Raw genomic sequence first — 18145 nt, 5'->3', positions numbered from 1 at the left:
TGACAGAAGACAACAAACAGGAATGTAAGGGAAAAAACCCAGGAGAAGGAACTGCCTTTGTTGTCAAAATTTCACCAACCTGGGGCTGTCTCAGAGAGGCTGAAGGACCATGTGCTGAGGTGGGAGCTCAGACAAATTATGTTTGCTGGATTCAGTGCCAGCAGCTGCCCTCCCACACTGACCTGGTCCTTATTTGCTACAAAGCAGAAAAGAAAAAGAAAAAAAATGAACCTGAAAGGGTCCATATTGATACCAACTAGTCATCCCCAAACAGATTTTCCAGCTCCTATTGGAGAGCTGCTATTTTAACTTTGCTACCAGATTAAAGGAAAATACAGAATCAGTAAATGGAATCAGATGAGCACACCTCACCACATTTTTAATCACCCTGAAGTGTCAAAGCTGTCAGGAGACATTTGGACATGCTTTTCACATATAAGAATAGAAACACAAAAAGCAAAGAATATCCAGCTAAAATTTGGTTTTCTACCACTAAATTTCTTTGTGTGAAAAAAGCAATAACCTCCCTGCAACTTAGAAAATATTTTTGTTCTGATTATTCAGCTATTAAAATAGGAAAGTGCCGTTTCATGACAATTGCTTTCGGCAGGAGATATTTTATACTTATATTTGCAAGGAATAGGAATATAAGGAAGAACAATATTAAAACCTTCAGCGTTAATCTGTATTTTCAAAGCTAAGCACATTTTGACAAACTTTCTAATAGACACTGTTCAAAATTCATAACATATATGAGCATGATTACATTATTCTAATTTATTTTCTCTCCCCTCATGCACAGCAATAAAATTTTACCTTTGAACTTATATTTATTACAACTTTCACTCTATGAAGGGCATGCAGGCACAGAAATATAATAAAGCTCTGCTAATTCCATACATTATTGAAATCCTAACGGTGCAAATGGTATCTTACTCTCTTCATGCATACTTAAAATTTCAATCCAAAACCTATTCCCTTAAAAGGGACGGTTAAGCAACAGTATGTGTTTTTCATAAATTTGTAAATTACTGTAGCAGAATTATATCTTATATATCCAGAAAAAAATATGTAATACTAGTGTTTGTTTAGGTGTTGTAAGCAAAAACTTGATAGATGCTAAATAATTGAGAACTCCATCCATCAGACTCCTAAGCACTATAAAAATGCAGAGAGGGGAAATGCTACAGAATAGTCTTTGCTCACCCATGGGCTGCTGTAAATTGTGTCTAATTCCAGCAGTAAAAATCCCACTGACTTCCCCAAACTGTGAGGTGTACAGCTATGCAGGATCACTTTGAACTTAATGAAGCACAAAAGGAATTTAGACCAGGAGGATCAGGGGTCACCCATAAAACAACGATACCTGGCCAAAGAAAACATCAGGACTAACACACGAGAAATTTGGGGCACCTCTTAACTTGGTGGATAGAGCAGCCACTGATCCAGCAATCCAGGTGAGGGAGGAGCTCCTGCAGTCAAGTAGATGACAAAGTGTAAAAGTTACTCAAACTGCGAGTGCAGTATTGGCAGAGCTCCTCTCTCCTCGCAAAGGTCACTGCGCACATTAGCTCCAGCTCCATTGATTAGCAGCTGAGATAGCAGCGCCCGCACCCTCCTCGCTCCTCCAGCCATCAGCAAAAGAGACAAGGGGGTGACTTTCTGCATACCATGTCCTCATCACATTCCTGGTAATTGCTCAGTCTCAGATAAGGCACAAATAGGGAAAAAGCAGCAGAACAGAGTCCTCTGAAAACATTAACAGAAACAACAACCTTTACGTTTGGCACTGAGGCATCAAAAATGATAGCTATTATTATGGCTGTAATTACATGCTGGGACTGAAGAATTACATTTTGCTTCCCTGGAAACACGGACACATGATGTGTTTCACATCTAAACCCACAGGAACAGGTCTCCCCACCATGGCCAGTTTGCAGAATACCTGCAGGACCTGAAGACACGCTGCCAGAAATGGTGCAAAGAGCTCTCAAACTCATGGGGTGCTCCTGGAGGCAGGCACTGACAGCTCTCAATTTTGGACCAAATTTAAGCTACTGAGCCATTCTGTGCCATGGCAAACCCAAACAAGACAAGCCAAACCTTGCCTTTGCACAAATTCCCATGACCAAATAGCAAGCAGGGAGCAGTTCACCACAGCAAACTACACTGGTGTGTCTCTCCTACATAAAGGTGAACTTTCAATGTCAGCTATCCTGGCTACCATGCCAGAATTCAATAAAATCCTCAGAAATAGGTTCTCAACTATGTCTGGTTTGGAGAGGAATACTCACTTTTAAAAAGTAAGGTTTTTCTCTGGAATCAGATAAACAGAGCAAAATTCTTACCTGGTCTCAAGCAGTTGGAACCTATTCCAATACAGACTTTAAGTCACCTCATTGGCAACACAACCTCCCAACATATTGAAAACCAGCAGGAAATGTTGAATTAATACATATATGCTAACAAGCACTCCTACAGCCATGAATGTTTAATCCAGTTTTTCACTTGCTGACATAGTCCCCCATGGCTGCTCTGTGGTTTCGAAGCTTTGAGACAAGGGAAGAACTAGAAGGCAAGGGCTGTAGAGCAGGGAACCACAGAAAAATCAGAGGGAAAAGTCTCTGGAGGAAGCCTAGAGCAGAACACTCACAGCAAAAGTGGAAAGGCAGAAATGTTAACAACTGGAGTGGGATGGAGAAGGGAGAGAAGGGCAGGAAAGTGAGGACCCAGCCTCGCTCTTCAGTAGTTGTAGGGCCACATCTGGACATGATGTGTAGAATACTTCCCAGCAATATACATAATTTTAACACTTGTGTGCTTTGTATACAAAGAGATGCAAACGGAATGAGTTTTTAGATAGTGCAATACTGGCTGACTGCACAAAGTAACTTATTACACACTGGAAAAAAAGGAAGTTTTACACACCTTTGGGGTCTAACCAATACATCTTAATGTTCTGGACCATGACAAATGATTGGATAACAACTCTTACTCTCCTTGTCATCATCCATCTTCTTAGGAGGCTTATTTCTTCAAATCCTGATGATGAACCTCTGTAGTCACTTATCTGAGCAGTGAAAATTTATTGCCTTTACTAGAAAATGAAATTCTCTTCCAGGAGAACTGCACTGGACACAAAAGGGCAAATTTCCACCCTAGAGTATATGGATGAATTTTCTTTCTCCTTAGTGGAAACTATATACATTTATCCAATGTCAGGATTCGGACCAAAGGGTATCTTCTGTGTTAATAAGAATGGCTAATTTCCAATTAAATAAGCTTACAGATCATCAAGATGCCCTAATGAGGAAAAAAAAAAGATAAGGCCACATACTAATCCTGCTTTCACTGCACATATTTAATAGGGCTGCCAAGGCAAAGTCTCCAAAATACTTACTAATTACACTGGACTGCCTCCAGCTGCTGTCACTGCCAGGGAATGGGCAAACTTTGCAACAAACTAACCCACCAAGAGTTCAGAGATGATATTATTATTTTGGGAAAGCCTTGGAGGGGTCAAGAAACAAGAGAATAAAGTAGTTCAGGGCTGATTTGGACAGAAAATAGTCTGTGGACTTCATAAGCAGCTGCAGAAAGATATTTTGGCACAGCTGAGAGCAGCTCCCAAACTGGCAAGGTGTAAAAGTGCAGAGTAGATACTCCACAGGATCATGCTGGAATTAAACACTGTCCCCAGCAGATACAGAACTTGTAGTGCAGACTGGAGTGTAAAAAGAAGAAAAGCCATAGGCAGAAGTCTATAAACTCTGCTGAAATAATCCAAAAATCTCATCTTATTTGTGTGTTCAGTGGCAAAATACTGTACCCCAAGAGTGGTTGTTCCCAACAGAGGGAGAGCCCAACCACCAAAGGATGACTGGAAGACCTGAAGGCGCACCACTAAGAAAATCAAGTTCCTACTTCTGTCCATCAAGAATGAGAACTAGCAGATCTGTGCAGGTGGCACGGGGCCCTCATGAGAAACACTACCAGGAGCAGCCTCTGCAGCCTTCTCATCAAGCTGCAGTTCAGCCATTAACAGCTCCAGTCAGGAACCTCCACTTCAGCTTCGCAGTGCAAGAAGGGTTGAAAGAACTGCAGGTGCCCAGAATGACACCATAAATACTGATCACAGTGCTCATTCCACTTCATTAGCCATGGAGCACACAATGGTTCCCGAGGGAGAGGAAAAGGCAGCACCAATTTTAATCACACTGCCATACTAAAACGCAAACCTGGTGGAATATTATTTCAATTACTGCTGCTTATTCATGCCAATTTCAGCCTATTTAAAAAGAGAAGTGTTTCTGGACAGTCAAAACTCTGAGCTGCCAGAAAGTTACATCCACACTACATGAATCAGCCCTGTGTAATGATACCCAAGAGAGCTCTGCAAGCAGCAAAAAGCAATTTTTCAGCCCAGCACCTCACCCTGGGCCCCTCAGAAACGCAGGTCACTAACCAGCAGAACTTTTGCTGCTGCAGCTGTGGTGTTTCTGAGCCACAAACGGGTGTCTGGCAATGAAGGGGCTCCATAAACTCAATTACCTTATTCAAACTGACTTACTGTGCTCACCAAAGCCACTCTGCCACTGCCCTTCTCAGCAGGGCAGGGGGAGAGATTATCATGGATTTTCATGGAAGGTTCATGAGGTGAGTTAAGGGCAGGGAGGGATCACTCACCAGTTACAGGCAAAGGGAGATCAGTTTAATTACCAGGATAATAAGAAATAAACCCAAATCTTAAAACACCTTTCCTCTCCTCCAGGTTTCACTTTAATCCTGATTTTCTCTTCCACCCCTGTAGCTCACTTGCTACCAAAACCTTGACACTCAAAGCCAATACACCTATATAGTACAGTACATAAATCCTAAACCATTTAACCTTCAAAAATATATGTCTGGGAACCCTGCCAGAGAATATTTGAAAGGGATTACAGTAAATGTATTAGTTGTCACTTAAAATTAAAATATGGATTTCAATTGAAACTCTATATAAGGGGGACTTTTCCCCCCAAAATCCGTTAGTTAGCAACCATGCTGAACGAAGAGGAAATTGTACAGTCAGCTCAGAGTACACAGGGCAAGCTGATATAATTTAAAAGCTACATTTTTATCTACTGAAGTAAAACATTTTACTTTTTTATTTTTCTACTTTAATCAGAATATAACCTCATTAAATGACAGTTTGTGAAAAGAACATATAAACTAGAAAGAAAATATAAAAACTTTCTGAATAATTTAATGTTTATTGCTTTTAGACTTTGATATTCTGGTCTTTACTACTTAAATGCAGTTTAAATGTATTACTTGCCACGGCCTTTACGTTAAATCCAGTAAGTCTGCAATTTGTGATAAAACTCCTTATCTCCCTCTTTCTGAACCTCTGCAGAGATCCAAGGTTAATTTGCAGATAATATTACTTCATGAAATAATTATCTTAGTCTCTAGTACTTAAAATAGCTAAATTCAAGGAAGATAGTTTAGCAAATGAAGCTGTTAGGGCAGGAGGATGAGGCTGCTCCCACGGGCACACACGTCCCCACCTGGCAGCACCTTCAGTGGGGGGCAGCGTCTGGGTACCCCACACCAGGAGCAGCCACTCCCACCGGAATCCAGGACAATGATGCTCCATGAAAATCAGGGATCAGCCCCATCCAACCTCCCCCTCCAAGCCACCAAATGCCAATGGCAAGGCAGCCTCTGCCTTCCTCTTCACAACGCCAGTACTTGCTGAAAAATTACTCTCTCCAGCCATTCTTTCTCACCCTGCTAATTTTTCCAAGCATCCTCCTATTAAACTACATAAATATATCCATTTAGTAAACATCCCATTAACCAGGTCAGCATACAGTGTTCACAACTTATTATGGAGCAGCACCAAATCAGTCACGGAGGCAATTATGCAATTTTAGAGCAGACAACTCACTTTAATCTTCATATGGGCCGGGGATGTACATGCCAATGTTCATTCACAGGACTCATTCATTTCCAGCTATTGTATTCCATTTGTTTCACCCTCACTTACACGGCACGTGTGTCTTTTGATTTGTAAGTTTTGTGGGCTGTCAGAAAATATGAGCTCGATGCTCCACCCTTCATGTCAGGGATTTTTAAACTGAATTTAAGGGTATTTATACACTTCTAGTACCCTGGGGGCAGTGGAGAAGCTGGGCTAGATTTTTAAAATCAAGACATATTGTTATCAATAGTAACTATTAGTAACAATAAACAAGCATTTAAAAAAATAAAAAAAAATACCCAACAACAAACATTAAAGAAGTGAAGATCTTTCCAGAACTATTTAAAATAGGTGGTCGGAGAGAAGAGAAACCAGAGCTAAGAATCTGGGAAGCTACAGTTACAACACAAGGGAAAAAAATGCCTGTTAAAATCCCAGCTTTATTCAAAGACATGCATTTATTGAAGCGCCTTGGGAAAACAGGATGCCATATAATATTAACAAACAAGAACATGTTCTGTCAACCACATGCAGCACCACAGACATTTTGAAGACCTAAATAAATAATGTATTAGAAAACCTAGCCTAGGCTGAATTAATTCAGACTCCAATGATATAAATGAACAGCAGTAGTGGAGTTATTTCCCTGGGACTTTAGCCATATATAGCATTAGAAGTTAAGGCCTTAAGATATTTATTGATAGGCAAGAAAGTGCTATCCTTAGATCTATGCATGCCCAGGGAGTAGTCTGCCCAACTTAGAGTCTCAGAGTTTCCAAGAGAGTTACCAAACCACTCAGCTTTATTTGCAAACACCATGAAACAGAACAGAACACCCTCGTGGCTCTAGTCCCCTTTGACACAGCAGTAAGGGTACAACAAACAGAGCTGACTTGGTATTACACTTGGGAAATCCGCTGAAATCAGGCCAGGGGAGTGATGGGAATTCTGCACCTGGCAACAAAAAATGGAATTTGAACTTACAGGATTATCTTGGTTTTTACAATATACTATGGGCAACAAAGGCCCCCATCCTCCCTGCTTCAAGCACTTATGGAGCCTTTTCTACAGAACTGCCCAACACTGGTTAGGTTCATCAGGACTTACCAGTTCTGCTGCATTTTCACTACAAAAATGATGTGGTTGTTCAGTTCATAACCATATTTGCCAGTAATGAATGGAAATGATCTCCAGATCAGGGACAGACACAGGTACAGCACCAGAGGAGATGTGAAAGGAGCCAGGTGAACCTCACACCAGCTGGAAGTGACTTTGTCCCTCCAGCAAAGCACCCTGGGCTCACCCAGACACAGAAAATTCCCTGCTCACTTGCTAATGGCAGATAAGGATTCTCCCTCCTTCTAGAAAAGTCACTTTACAACCATCTCACTCCAGATGCAGTGCCTGAAACCCCATGGACAGCACTGGCCACAAGGCCAACCCAAAAACTTCTGTGGGATTATTTTTTCCTTCTCAGGAATATGAAAGGAAAAAGCAGTGTTGTCTGTGTGCTACTGCCCCAGTCCATGCAGGTGTGTTGGCTCATTCTTATCAGTTTTTTCTCTTTTTGGTCTTGATAATTACGAGGTCAATGTGAGGGTTCACTGGTTCACAACTCCATCAGGCAACTGATGGCAAAATATAGACCTCAGCTGTCAGAAAGGAGCTGGGCAAATTCGTGCTTACAGTCCATGTCTCCATAGGAATTTTTTAATAAAACATCTATTTTAAGAACCACGACAAAAGGTGACACTAAAATTATACAGCAGGGGAATACCAGGCTTCAAACTATAAAATGCATCCCAAAAATCCAGGATGATTCTGTTTCTAAGGAAACTCCACCTCACATATATATATATATGTTCTCTCCACAAACTTGGCTCTGACATTTGCAAGCTGCCTAAAGATACAAACTGAACAAGCTGTTTATTTAGAAGAAGACCATGAAATATCTTATCCTGTTACTTGTTTAACTCTCCTAGACAAAGGCAGTACCTAATTTGAGGCAATTACAGCCGTACTTCATACAGACAGAAAGAAAAACACCATACAATGGAATTTTAAATTGTTCTCAATCTCCTCACAGAGCTAATCTTTCTCAACTCACTAATTCACATTCACTCCAGCACTTCACAACAGCTCCCATTTATTAAATATGAGATTCAATTCACTGATAAACAATTCAATAATGTAATCTACACTTAAAATAATAGCTTGGCTTCAAAGATTTGGGGGAAATTAGGAGTTTTCCCTCTTTATAGCTGTTTTTAGCATCATTTCTTGTCACAACTTCAGAGGTGAAGTCATGTAATTGAGGTGCTCTGAACTTGTGTTTCCACACAAGGCAGGATCTATGTGAGGACTGAATCCTGTCCCGCAGAACTCACTGAATTCACAGTGGGAAATCTGCCAACAGAGGAATTCTGAAGAGCATTTAGGAGCCACATCTTATGGCTGTTTTCTCTGCTCTCCAACTTCTCTGCATCACATGTTTTTCTCTTTCCATTACTACCACCTAATCGCAAACTGCTGCCTAATGAACAGTGCTAGCATTACAATACTTAATTAGAATTAAGAGGAAGATTTACTTTAAAAACCTGACCGACCAATATGCCCCAGAGCCAATCTCAGTAATGCAGAACTACCCCAAAATTTCCACGTTCCCGATTCTTAATTAAAAGTTTGTCAAAACTTCTTATTTTACGGCGGGAGCCTTCCCCTCCAGCATCCATTAACCTCAAAACAAGTGACTAAATTGTTTTTAAATCAGCTCTACTTCATAAACAGCTTGATAAAAAGAAACTCAAAGAAAGTACAAGACTTATCTTTCATTTCCACTCAACAGCCTTCAGAACTACTGTACAAAGGTGGCTCTCGCAATCGCTCCTGTCCAGCACCGACGGAATTCCAGCTACAGAAAAAGCTTTCTGTAGGGCCACCCAGCAGGGAAGGATTAAATTACACAAAAAATCCCTGCTTTTTTCCCCTCCACTAAAGAGCTGTGGTCAGAGATCAATGCGAGAAGCTGTCTATTGAAGTTACTGGAATTGTTGCCTTATTTGAGCCTCGGGAGAAGGTTGCTGCTGACAGCCAGAGCCCAGCACGGAGCCAGACCAGGGTGCAGCTCCTGCCCGAGGAACAGGGAGCACTGAGACCTCCTGGCCGCTCCAAGCCTTCCTCCTACCCTGGCTCCTCCACATCCCTCCTCTCCCTCACTCCAATCCCTGCTGCAGACTGAGCTGCAGGGCAGCCCCCAGCCCCACACCCCACCTCTTACAGACACTCACTACCAGTCTCCTGTCTGCACAGTCAGGTTTAGTTTATTTTTGCTCCATACAGAACTTAACTGGCTTATTTTGAAACAATTTTTTTGTTCCATGAGTCATGTCATGGGATTTGCACTCCGTCCCAGTACACCTCATACACAGAATGCAGTAAAATATAGTCAGTCATTTCTTTGCCCTAATGACCTCCTGTTTAATTTAAGCCTTTTTACTACCCTGACTGTTTCTCTTAGGAAAAAAAGTCTTGGCTAAAATAATTTTTGAAATGTGAATTGGGCAATTTTCTCTCTATTAAGAATCTGAAAAATATCACATGTGCCAAATACTATTTTCTGGCTTGATTCAGCCTGGCAACCGCAGAAAATCAGAATTTGCCATTGTAGAGTTTATGCATTAGCTGAACACCAGAAAATTTTGAAACATTTTATTAATGTAAGCCGAATGCTTTAGAGACTCCACTTGGGATGAGGAGGATAAAAAGATGACATAAAATATCCCCATTATTCATATTCCCCAAGAAGCTGTAACTTGTCTCAAATCATGGTCAAGGAGTATTGTCTGCCATCTCTCATATCTACATATGAGAAACCCTTCAGCAAAAAAAGCCATTAAATCCTTAATCCCCTTTGGAACCCACTAGATCCAAGGAAACAGAACCTTTATGGATGAGATGAACCCTCACTGTCTCATCTTCCACCTGCTACTCCTGGTACCTTCAGCCACATTTGGACCACAAATGCAGAACTCTGTCATGAATAATACTTTTCAAACAAATCCTTCCAACCTCCTTCCTCTTTCATCCACTTAGTTAATTTTAGAACTTGCCACCAACCTACATTTTTAACACAGTCCTAGAACAATCCTACTTTGCTCACATCTTTCTCTGAATCAGAGTTCTCTAAGAAATACAATAACCCTCCAAAAAGAATATGAACTACATGTATGTGAAATTCTGCTTAGTTTAAAGAAAACAGACAAGGAGGTATCTTATGCTTCATTTCACTGAGAAAACAGGAAATCTTGTTGGCACTTACAAGTACTTTTCTAGTTTTGTACTGAAACAACTTGGGTTTTTTTCTACAACAGGAACAAAATAAATAAAAAAAAAAAAACTATTATACCATTTCTTTTCCAGACTTAAAAAATTAGCTGTAAATACTTCAACAATTACAAAATACAATACAAGAACCTTATTTCAGTCTCATAATCAAAAGGTTAGAAAGCATCAAACTCAATAAAGGTTCCCTAGACATTAAAAGCAGCTTATTAAAAAAAAAGTTTTAAACTATATATATGCACTAACCTGGTATATAAATGCTAATTCTTCCATGAAGTTTCTTCAAAGCACCTGCACCAAAATAACAGACCTACAGGTCACACACACACCCCTGCTCTTTAGGTAACCTTTACCACAAGCTCAGATCAACATAAGTCAAACTTATTCCTTAACATTTAAAAAAGAAAGGGCAATACAGATCTTGCCAAATTAACTATGTTTATATTTTTCTTAATGTTATAGCTCCCATTTCTGAAAGGGCTACCTTGACCCTTTGTTCCTAACCTACAAGTGTTTGAAGCTCAGGTTAATTTTTAAAAAACATCAGCACCTATTGCTCCCTCTCACAGTGCAAAGTGGGAGCTGGGTATTTGAAAATCCACCTCCTCTCTGCTGAAACAGCCATAGGGAAGGAGCAGCCCTAAATTGCCCTCACCATTTTAGCAATGCTCTGAAGTCTTGTAAAACATCTTTTGGAGACAGAGGGTATCAAAAAGGAGCACTAGCTATTGAAAAGAATCATGGTTTTGCATAGCAATTCATTTGAGGGCATTCTGCACTGACCACAAGCTCACACTTAGCTGGCAACAAAAAAAAATAAGTTCACAGGGGCTGTAATACCTTACAGTGACAGCACAGGAAGGATGAAAGCTGGCTTTATTCCTGATAAACCCCACCACGTCTCCATCAGCCAAGTATGAGGAGCTAAAATTACCACTGGATACCAACTGTAGCTGCCTTCTGGGTGACTGACACAAGACACATCACCTGCATTTGAAAAAGCACAGCCACAGCTTAGCTAGAAATCATGCAACATATCTGCATTCAAAGACAAAGAAAATAAATCAGAGTATGCTTGAGTTTAACCTCACAAATCCAGCCCACAACCTTCTACCTGTTCAGCATTAGATATTTCAGCCTGTATTTTAGAGAAATATTCCTGACTGAATGACAGTTATTTACACATCTATAGCTACTACAATAATGATTTATAGACTTTTCCATTTCTGTTTTCCTTGGCTGGTGGGCCACATGCTTGCTATAATCTTGAATGAAGTAAAACTGTTAGAGTGTGACTAAGCAGAGAAAGCTCTAACTTTCCAGCAGCTTAAAATTAACCTGAAGCTGATCTTCTGCTTCTTTTACAGACATCAATTTCAGCAGAGGATTCAAAGACAGTAAAGTCTCCTGAACATGGAAGTGTCTGTCCTCACATTATTGGTGCACCAGTCCTAGAGCAGGGCACAATCTGCATTTTGAGTTTTTGAATGTTTCCAGCAGGAGACATCAAATATTTGGCATGGTACCAGTTGCTGGGAGGTAAGGCTTGATGGAGGCAACTAAATCCACTCCACCTGGCTCATTAACAACCAGCCTCCTCAAAGAGAACATCAGCCTTTATGACTACAAGAAATACAGGTCCCAAACCTACTGAACAACTCACACATCATGCTTCAGGATTCCTCAAACGCTCATAATACTCAGCCCTGCTACTACACTGCAATATCCTTCTTCCTCCATGACTGCTAAATGAGAAATACGGATCTTACCTAAATGCTAATTGCTAGAAAGCTTTGCGTGTTTCCTTTTAGAATTTGTGTTTCTAAAAGTCAGGAAATGGGACTGGGTTGGGATCAGCAGCTCCAGTGATGGGGTACAGTGAGATACACTCAGGAACTAAGAGGAAAGAACTTATTTCAAACCTATTTTCAGTAAATTGAACATGGTAAATATTTTCTCTGAGAAATTAAACAGAATCTGCATATTAACTTTATATCATCAATCCACTGCAAAATGAAAAATCATGAACTCTACCTAGGGAAGAACTTGGCTTTGCTGAGATTGGACTCCAAGAGATCTTTTCCTACCTAAGTGATATTCTATGACTCCTGTTAAACCAGCACTGGCCAGGTGGCTGCTCCCTCCCTGCAGGAGGAAGAACAGCAGCTGTCCTGTGCCTTTGCAGCCCCTTCCTCCTGCAGGATTCAGGCTCAGCTGGTGGGGATGCTCTGCACAGAGCAGGGATCACAGACACTCTTGGGGACCCCAGGACACACTGGCACTGACCTGGAAGCATAGACAGGCAGCTGAGCACACCGCTGTTGATATTCCACCCCCAAAGAGTCTTCAGCTTCTCCAAGTTCAGAGCTTCACTGTCAACCCCTGGCAGAATGTAATATTGGATCTTAAACTAACACTGCTTTGATTACCTTACTTCCCTTTACTCCTCGCTTCAATTCCAACAGGATTTCAGTGTCTGCTCTGACAATTGAGTTGTGTGAATAATGGATTTCTGTTTGGGCACTGAACCAAAAAAAAAAAAAAAAAGAAGGAAAAAAAAGGGAAAGGAAGCAGAAACTAATGTTTAAAGTAGAACTAAGAGAGACTGGGGGAGGATTTAGAGAAAAAAATAATTTCAATGTAAGGCAAAATGTTTTTTAATCTGAACGGAATATTTTGCCCTTGGCTAACAACATCTTTTAAAACTATTTTGAATTTTTAATTTTGTTTAAGACTAGTTCATTTACCAAAAACACCCCCAAAACATTAATCATTTAATCTAAAAAATGCTGAAATACATTTTGTCTCTGAAATACTATATCCCAGTTTTACAAATAAAACTGCCAGATGGAACAAAAAATGGAACAGAAACTGGGAAACAGATGTATTTCAACCCAAACATACTTTTTCAGTGAACTTACTAACACTGAAAAACAAAAATCTTCTTATCTTCTTGGCAAGCACCAGGTTCTAGATTCCAACTGCCTAGAACCAAAGAGAAGGCACAGGAAAATAAACCAGAACTGCTGTGCTGAAGTTCCTCTGGCAGCAGTGTTTCATTCCTGAGCTGCCTCTTCGGCAGATGGTCCATAGCAGGGAGCTTCACCCCTCACAGCCGTGAGTCCTGAGAGCTGCCAGGTGTTACTCATTTATCAGCTGAGCCTGGGAAGGATGCACAGACACCCCCAGGGTGCCTCAGAGCTGCAGGTGAGGCAGGAGGTGCTGAGGATGGAGGTTTTGTGACAGGAATAGTCCTTAGGGTGCTACAGGGGAGAGTCAGCAGCATCCTGGACCCCTCTGGACTCTGCTAGTCTGGCTCAGCACCTGCATCTCCCTGGCACTACCTGAACTGTGCATAAGGAACAGAGAAATTATTCAGCACCTTTATAAATACCATCCTTAAAATGAAGACACCATTTATAACAAGTTTGGATTGTTTGCCCAAGCAAACTTACGGCATCCCTGCCCATGGCAGACAGGACTAGAAGGAGATGATCTTTAAAGTCCCTTCCAACTCAAACCATTCTCTGATTCTATTAATTTTAACTCCCACAAACCGAAGAAACCTTGACACCCAAGCTGACAGTACAGGGAGGCAAATACTCAGCAGCTTCTGAGCTGTGCTTAGATTTGTTAACCAGGAGTAGAGTAGAAGAGCCTGAATACAGCAAAATCACATGACCTTTGCATTAATCCCTGTTGTTGATCTAATAATTTTCTGATTAAAACAATTAAGCCTTTGGGTATGACTTATTTCATATATTTGATTAGTTAGATATCATGCTGTTCACTGTCTCAGAGAAATCCTCTCTGCTACTAATAGTTCTTCTGGTAGGAATCTGAGCAAGCAAAAGCAAATTAATAAATGATGACATGGGAATTCCAGTGAAATAGATTGATGACTTGTGGGTATGATTCTGAATAATAACATTTTACGACCTACTCAAGAGCACTGCTAATAGGCAAGAATTCACTTATGGCACTGTCAGAAACATTTATAAAATGCTTGGAAAATGAATTGTTACTTTTATGAGTCATACTTGTTATTTCATGAGTTTATTGTTATAGTTCTTTTACGTATGTGTTCTCAGGTTGTACTCCTTACCATAATGACTGCTTTGCACAAGCTGCACAACAGGCATTTCTAAAAACAAGGTCTGGCTCGACATTTGTTTTGTTTCAATCTCATCTCCTATGATCAATGCAGCCTAAAACAGATAAGGGAAAATAACAATAAAACGGGTGCCCAAATTCCTCCATCAGACTGAACCCAATGTGTTTATACATTTTGTAGCACCTAAATCAAACAACTGTGAAATTACCTCTGAAGGACAAGTACTCCTGTCTGGACTGACGTTCTACCTGCTGACCCTGAGCCAAGCCCTGCTGTCTGAATGTCCCCTGACTCACCACACTCAAAGTGCTTGTACCACTTACAAAGACAAAAGAAGCAAAAGATGATTGTGGTCACCCTCTTCAAAAAATGAAACACGCTTTGGCTACTGCACAACTGCATTTGAAAATGAAAAAAGTTTTGACCATGTTAATGTTTGGTGAACTGGAAACTTTTCAGAGAGTTCCTTTCATCTGGTCAATGCACAATAATGTTTGTCAGTGCTGATCAAGACTGCCCAAAATCAAATAATCAAATGTCAGACACTTGCAGCTATCTGCCCAAGAACACATTACTAACAGGCAATTATTCAATTCCTTGTTGAACAACCAAAAACAACCACCCTCAGAAAAATCACAAATAATTCCTGAGACGTTTGCAAATATAATAAAAGAGCTAATTCTTTCATCTGAATTATAGATCAATGTAGCCAATGATACACACAGTCCAATTTTTAGTACAACTATCAATTTTCCTATACTGTTCGTTTGGCTTCACAGACTTTCCCAAATATATCCATTGACCTTCATCAGCTAAATAAAAGACATCATCACAAAAAATTTTATTTAGAAGAAGCATACAAAAGAACTCTTTCTCTATTCTATGCATTACTTGACATTGTGTTTCTACACAGTATTTAATTTAATTTGACTTATTAAACTACTGCCTTTTGTTGATATAGAAGAGAAGCACTCAAGGGATATGGACCAGACACTAAGAGTATCTAGCACATGTTCAGTAACTTATTAATAGAGATTAGAGACACTCCTAGGTAGGAGCAGACACCTAATAATGACAAAGTAATGAGATTACTATTGTCTTCTCATTACTCCTCATCCGTGCTAAAGTACTGCAAATCACAAATTACAGACTCCAGCTACTACATAAAACCCTGCTGTCCATAGTATGTGCTCTGTGGAACCACTTCACTATTACAAATTAATCTATTCAAGCAGCAAAAAGCCATTTCTGTACCTCTAGGCTGAGCACAAGTGTTACATCATTGAACTTCATGCAAGCCTTTACACAGAAATGTTGTTTTGACCAGGAAGCCTTCAGAGAAACACCACAAATCAGAGCTTGACCAAGCTGTGACTTGCTCCCAAGCTGCCCAAGCTCCAGCTCAGGCGAGCAGCAGTTTGTTACCTGGGCCAGTGTGACAATCTCACCAGAAATGATGGCTCTTTTAACATGGAAAGAAAGGACACTACAAGGGATTCAAAGGTGAGGCTTCAGTTGGTGAAAGAGGTTCTTTAGCCCCTGCTCCCCCTCATCTCTCTCATGGCATGGGCTGGCACCATGGACAGTACATGGGAGAAGGAAAATGTGGTCACCAAAAGGTCCTTTTTGGCAAGTGAAAAAACAGACTCCAGATGGAAAAGGCCTCCTGTGTCTGAACCAGGGAGAACCCAGCGTTACACAGACAAGCAGAGGTGGCAAAGGACACAGGTTCAGCCACTGAGGATGGAGAAAGGAGGAAAGGACAAGAAGCCTGATGGCAAACTCTTCTGCAGCACAGCTGACACCACAGAAGCTGCTCGTGAAGAGAACACACTGCAGCAACAGGAGAAGAGCACTAGCACCACATCATAAAGTCTGGCATTTACATGAAAATGAAGGCATCTTGCTGGCAGGGATACAGAAACAACCCAAAGTACCCTAATCAACACACTCCAGGCCCAAATGAACTGTTAAGATGATGATATACTGGACTTGGCATTTAACAGAGTCCAAAAAAATTCTTTTTTTCATCCCTTTAGGCATTCAGTAGGAATATTGAGCAATAATGCCAAGCATGGATGACAGAATGACTGGATAAATCACTGGAGTTTAGAGCTGAATTCTACAAAACAGGCTAAAGTAAATGAAAATAGCAGCACACAATGCAGCTTTCAGCAGGACCATTGCTTGCACAGAATACTGAGCATGTGTACAATGTTGGGCATGGACACAGGCCTCATGCTATTTAAATGACACATCTCAGTTTAACTTAACTCCCTTCTGACCTCCTACTGCCAACTAACCAGCTACTCCACATTCAACACATTAAGCAAAGCTGACACTTACTCCAACTTTTATCCAAAAAAAGACTACTTTTTGTAAAGGAAATACAGGTAAGAGAACATAACAGAAGGAAATAAATAAGGCTATGAACAAAGTAACTACATTAGTGAATTGAGAGAAGAAGAAACAATTTGACTCTTTCCAACTTTAACTGTAAGGACACTTCCAGACCTCTCATACTCAATCGAGACTTCAGAAAGTCTTCAGAGTAGCATTAAGCAGTGATTCTAACCTGTCTGGTATCCTGGATATTTCCTGGTGAAACATTCTCAGTTTTAAGTGGACACTGATCACATCCAGTAACAATGTTTGCCTCAGGCTGGTGGGGTGGGAAGAGAATCCCACCACCACATATTTTTACTAGAACATGCACAGAATAATTGAAATGAAGAATGAATGCAAGACTTCCTATACTTGTTGAACAACTGAATGAAAAAGAGACACTTCAAAGGCCTGGAAGGATCACAGCCACAGAGAACAGTTTGATCAGAGATCAGTGAGCATCTGCCATGGAACACGCTTTGTGTCCCCAGCACGAGCTGGGGCACAGAGATGGATGCTGCCACAGCTTCAACAGTGTGAAGTACCTGTTGCTCCTCAGCAATCCTCCATCTGCACTCATCCTGCTGGCCTGGACCTGCAGTAATCATCACACATCAGCAGAGACCACTCAGGCAAAATTCAGAGCGAGCTCTTTGCTCTCCTTGACATTCTGGCTGTGTCATTTTGTAAAAGTTGAAGATTTCTTTTTTCTTCCCATATTCTCACAAACAAGAAAACCATACAGATTTAAATATATTTCAAAAGAATCAATGTTCTTCAGACAAAGCAGCCAGGTCCTAGTGCCTCATAAACAACCCACTATATTAACCACTTACCGATTAACCACTTGTTACCACCCTAAAACTGTTTCCTATGATTGGTCTCACCACCACTAAAAGAGGAATTCTTCATTTCAAATACAATATCAGGCTCTAAAGTTGCACAGTTTTGCCAGTTTTGAGATGATAGCACGGTCTTGCTGTGACTAAGGACTGCAAAATTGTGCTCCATGTAATTGAATCTAAAGATCTGACAACAGTGACCTTATCAAGAAATGAAACTTTTGGCTGAGGTTCAAACCATACACAAGAAATAACATCTTGCTGGCTGTTTGTAAACGTCACATAAAAATGTACTTATTCATTATTAGCAACCTGTACACTGAACACCCTGCAGGTCTCAAACTGCTGCCAAGGGAAGGATTACTCAGTACAATCGTTTCATTTACATCTCAGTCCTGTATTAATTTTGGCAGCACAACCGAGCATCCCTGCTTGTGACTGTAACAGTGTTATCCCAATGAGAAAATTATTCAGACCACAGGCTAAAACCTGAGGATA

At 40.6% G+C, this 18145-nt stretch overlaps 1 protein-coding gene across 3 annotated transcripts in view; it reads right to left on the bottom strand.

Moving 5' to 3' along the window:
* THSD7B (thrombospondin type 1 domain containing 7B) overlaps nt 1–18145 on the bottom strand; it is a 296770-nt gene that overhangs the window by 144597 nt on the left and 134028 nt on the right. The window lies entirely within an intron of this gene.

The sequence above is a fragment of the Taeniopygia guttata genome, chromosome 7 (genome assembly GCF_048771995.1).
Source record: "Taeniopygia guttata chromosome 7, bTaeGut7.mat, whole genome shotgun sequence".
Taxonomy (NCBI): Eukaryota; Metazoa; Chordata; class Aves; order Passeriformes; family Estrildidae; genus Taeniopygia; species Taeniopygia guttata.
Note: the sequence above shows the minus strand (reverse complement) of the source record. Positions and strands in the feature narration are given on the sequence as shown.